This window comes from Mus musculus, chromosome 2 (genome assembly GCF_000001635.26).
Source record: "Mus musculus strain C57BL/6J chromosome 2, GRCm38.p6 C57BL/6J".
NCBI classification, from domain to species: Eukaryota; Metazoa; Chordata; class Mammalia; order Rodentia; family Muridae; genus Mus; species Mus musculus.
The window spans coordinates 83,909,693-83,915,078 of NC_000068.7; positions in this window are offsets into that span (position 1 = coordinate 83,909,693).

Genomic DNA, 5,386 nt, shown 5'->3' on the forward strand with positions numbered 1-5,386 from the left:
TTGTGGAATAGTTTGTGAAGAACTAGAATCAGATCTTCTTTGAAGGTCTGATAGAACTCTGCACTAAACCCATCTGGTCCTGGGCTTTTTTTGGTTGGGAGACAATTAATGACTGCTTCTATTTCTTTAGGGTATATAAGACTGTTTAAATTATTAACCTGATCCTGATTTAACTTTGGTACCTTGTATCTGTCTAGAAATTTGTCCATTTCATCCAGGTTTTCCAGTTTTGTTGAGTATAGCCTTTTGTAGAAGGATCTGATGGTGTTTTGGATTTCTTCAGGATCTGTTGTTATGTCTCCCTTTTCATTTCTGATTTTCTTAATTAGGATGCTGTCCCTGTGTCCTCTAGTGAGTCTGGCTAAGGGTTTGTCTATCCTGTTGATTTTCTCAAAGAACCAGCTCCTCTTTGGTTGATTCTTTGAATAGTTCTTCTTGTTTCCACTTGGTTGATTTCACCCCTGAGTTTGATTATTTCCTGCTGTCTACTCCTCTTGGGTGAATTTGCTTCCATTTGTTCTAGAGCTTTTAGGTGTGTTGTCATTTTGCTAGTGTGTGCTCTCTCTAGTTTCTGTTTGCAGGCTCTCAGAGCTATGAGTTTTCCTCTTAGAAATGTTTTCATTGTGTCCCTTAAGTTTGGGTATGTTGTGGCTTCATTTTCATTAAACTCTAAAGAGTCTTTAATTTCTTTCTTTATTTCTTCCTTGACCAAGGTATCATTGAGAAGAGTGTTGTTCAGTTTCCACATGAATGTTGGCTTTCTATTATTTATGTTGTTATTGAAGATCAGCCTTAATCCATGGTGATCTGATAGGATGCATGGGACAATTTTAATATTTTTGTATCTGTTGAGGCCTGTTTTGTGACAAATTATACGGTCAATTTTGGAGAAGGTATCATGAGGTGCTGAGAAGAAAGTATATCCTTTTGTTTTAGGATAAAATGTTCTGTAGATATTTGTTAAATCCTTTTTTTTCATAACTTCTGTTAGTTTCACTGTGTCCCTCTTTAGTTTATGTTTCCACAATCTGTCCATTGATGAAAGTGGTGTGTTGAAGTCTCCCACTATTATTGTGTGAGGTGCAATGTGTGCTTTGAGCTTTACTAAAGTTTCTTTAATGAATGTGGCTGCCCTTGCATTTGGAGCACAGATATTCAGAATTGAGAGTTCCTCTTGGAGGATTTTACCTTTGATGAGTATGAAGTGTCCCTCCTTGTCTTTTTTCTAACTTTGTGTTGGAAGTTAATTTTATCCGATATTAGAATGGCTACTCCAGCTTGTTTCTTCATACCATTTGCTTGGAAAATTGTTTTCTAGCCTTTCATTCTGATGTAGTGTCTGTGTTTTTCCCTGAGATGGCTTTCCTGTAAGCAGCAAAATGTTGGGTCTTGTTTGTGTAGCCAGTCTGTTAGTCTATGTCTTTTTATTGGGTAATTGAGCCCATTGATATTAAGAGATATTAAGGAAAAGTAATTGTTGCTTCCTATTATTTTTGTTGTTAGAATTGGCATTCTGTTCTAGTGGCTGTCTTCTTTTAGGTTTGTTGAAGGATTACTTTCCTGCTTTTTCTAGGGCGTGGTTTCTGTCCTTGTATTTTTTTTTTCCTGTTATCCTTTGAAGGGCTGGATTCATGGAAAGATAATGTGTGACTTTGGTTTCTCATCGAATACTTTGGTTTCTCCCTCTATGGTAATTGAGAGTTTGGCTGGGTATCGTAGCCTGGGCTGGCATTTCTGTTCTCTTAGTGTCTGTTAACATCTGTCCAGGATCTTCTGGCTTTCATAGTCTCTGGTGAAAAGTCTGGTGTAATTCTGATAGGCCTGCCTGTATATGTTACTTGATCTTTTTCCCTTACTGCTTTTAATATTGTATCTTTATAAATAAGTGCATTTGTAGTTCTAGTTATTATTTGTTGGGAGGAATTTCTTTTCTGGTCCAGTCTATTTGGAGTTCTGTAGGCTTCTTGTATGTTCATGGCATGTCTTTCTTTAGGTTTGGGAAGTTTTCTTCTATAATTTTGTTGAATATATTTGCTGGCCCTTTAAGTTGAAAATCTTCATTCTCATCTACTCCTATTATCTGTAGGCTTGGTCTTCTCATTGTGTCCTGGATTTCCTGGATATTTTGAGTTAGCATCTTCTTGCATTTTGTATTTTCTTTGATTGTTGTGCCCATGTTCTTTATGCAATCTTCTGCACCTGAGATTCTCTCTTCCATGTCTTGTATTCTGTTGCTGATGCTTGCATCTATGGTTCCAAATTTTTTTCATAGCGTTTCTATCTCCAGTATTGCCTCACTTTGGATTTTCTTTATTGTGTCTACTTCCCTTTTTTGGTCTAGTATGGTTTTGTTCAATTCCATCACCTGTTTGGTTGTGTTTTCCTGTTTTTCTTTAAGGACTTCTACCTGTTTGGTTGTGTTTTCCTGTTTTTCTTTAAGGACTTGTAACTCTTTAGCAGTGTTCTCCTGTATTTCTTTAAGTGAGTTATTAAAGTCCTTCTTGATGTCCTCTACCATCATCATGAGATATGCTTTTAATTCTGGGTCTAGTTTTTCGGGTGTGTTGGGGTATCCAGGACGGGTGAGGTGTGAGTGCTGGGTTCTGATGATGATGTGTGGTCTCGGTTTTTGTTAGTAAGGTTTTTATGTTTGCCTTTAGCCATCTGGTAATCTCTGGAGTTAGTTGTTATAGTTGTCTCTGAATAGAGCTTGTTCCTCCCGTGATTCTGTTAGCCTCTATTAGCTGACCTGGGAGATTAGCTCTCTCCTGAGTTTCAGTGGTCAGAGTACTGTCTGCAGTCAAGCTCTCCTCTTGCAGGGAAGCTGCACAGATATCTGGTGTTCAGACCTGCCTCCTGGCAGAAGATGATGGCCCGAAACAGGGCCTGTCCCAGAAGCTGTGTCGCTTCTATAGTCCATACTCTCACTTCTGCAGACTAGTCTCTGAGGAATCCGGGAACCAAGATGGCTCCCGCAGGTGCTCCAGCAAAGCCCTCCCAGGAGGATTGGACAACTCTCCTCTGGCAGGGAAGGTGCCCATATGTCTGGAGTCTGAAACAGGGTCTGCCCCAGAAGCTGTGTGGTTTCTGCCTATCCTAGAATCTGTTAGCTTCTGTGTCCCCATGCAGAGGTGGGGTAGGGGCAGATCAGCTTTCTGTGTTATCTGCATCACTGTCTTTCTGCATCTCTTTATTCCTTGAGTTGTATCTTTCATGCAGAAGCTTCTTTTATTTGGATCAGATCTTTATCAATTTTGATGGAACCCATTGTCTCTCATCACTGTGATTCACTGTCTCAGAGAGTCCTGTGTCATTTCTTGCTCTGGGCTTCAAACTCCAGCAGCTTTGGAGTTTCCCCTAGTCTCTTGGGTATCCAGCCAAGCTCGAGGAATGGATGCTTCCTCTGGATCTGATCCCAGGCAAATTTTTTCTCTGTGGCTTTCTGTAAGATGCCTCCTGTCCTCTGCAATAATATTCTCTGATTTCTGCAACGTTGGTGGGTTTTCTCCTTCTCCAATCATGTTGGGCATTGGATGCTAGGATGAAAGCCTGCTATTTCAGAGAAGCAGAGAAAGTATCTAGCTGACCTTTTCCCACAACCCATGTCCTAAAAGGAAAAGAAGTTCTCCTTCTCCATTGTGTCTTGAAACCCCTCAGATTACATGTCCTACCCTTCTACTTCCTGTGCAGCTATTTGTCTTCCTGACTTCTTTCTACTCTCTGTGTTTCTTCCCTATGTTCACTCCCTGTCAATTTGATTGCTTGCTCTACTTCTCACCTATGGTTGACTTCATTTAATCTTGCTTACAGTAAACAGAACACTCCTGGATTAAAGGTATGTGCTAAGTCTGAGCCACACCACACCTAGAAACAGGTTTTTCCAGTAAATAACACAATTTTAGGGTTCACAGTGCGATAAAATATCCTGCAATACTGATGGAGAGGTGCACAGGAAGTAGAAGGAAGGGACACTGTTTGAAGGAGGTTGATGTTTGAGATAGCATGAGGCACTGGTGGGATGTCTATTGAGGAGAAAGGTCAGCTAGGTGCTTTCTTTGTCTCTCTGACCTAGTAGACTTTCACTCCAGCATCTGGCTCCTGAGTCTTTTTTGGTAAAATTGAAGGATTGACATTTTGTTTAAACAAACAAACAAACAAACAACAAATTGTTTCTCAGAACTGTGTGTTACATTATCATGACAAAAATATGGTAGATTTCCTTCCATGATACAAATAAAAATCAATGATACGGTAATGTTTTAAAAGAATATTTGGTGGCCTTACAGATTAATTAGTGGGCTAAAGCACTTAAGGACAAGTTTGAGTTGGATCCCTGGAACCTACATGGTGGAAGAAAAGAACTAATTCCCTTAAGTTCTCCTCTGATCTCTATATTTATGGCATTGCAGATGTACACTGATATACATATGCACACAAAATAAAGAACATTATTTGAGAGGCTGGGGAGATGGATCAGTCAACAAAGTGCTTGCCACCTAAGCGTGATGACCCAAGCCTGAATCTTAGCACCTGTGGGTGTGGGGGGTGGGGTGGGGGGGAAGCAAAACAACAACAACAACAACAACAACAACAACAACAACAACAACAAAAACTGAGTGCAGTGCTTATAATCTCAAGATGAAGGCAGATAGGAATCCCTGGGACTCAATGGACAGCCAGGTGTAGCTGAATCAGTGAGCCCCAATCCTAACAAGAGATGTTGACTCAAAGTGTAAAGTTGATGTCTACTGAATAAACACACCTGAAGTTGGCCTCTGCCATCCACATGTGTAGCTTGCCCTCTCAGTACCACAGTTTTTAACAAAGATGTAAAAACCTGCCAAGTCATGCAATATAAAAATATAATAAGCATCTAAAGGTTATTATTTTTCAGATGAATTTTTGAAGCATTGATTTTTTAAAAATAGCTCTGACTTTGAAAAGTAATTGTAAAATAAATATTTCTTAAAAATAAAATGATGAACCTACTGTCAATGTGTCATGGTTTAATTGTATTATGTTTCCTTTCACATGTAATAAAACTGCTTTAAGGAAGCAGAACAAAAGTAATACCGTTAGGATTTTTGTATAAGTTTTCAGTGATTATTAGTGTGAAAAAAGTGAGAAATCTATGTAGTTCCCCAGAAGTAATTCTGTATGCGATGTTATTCTTTGGCCGTGTTAGAGCAGTGACTCAAAGCAGGGGAAAATCTTTCTTTAGTGAAAAAAAATTAGTCAACCTAAAATAAGATATGAACACTCTATTCATTATTCACAATACGTAACATCTTGAGTCTTCTCATCAAAACACATATTGTTAGTCTCCCACGTAGCAGGAAGACTTCTGTAAGCACAGTAAGTTATTCACAGACAAGTAGGCAAAAAT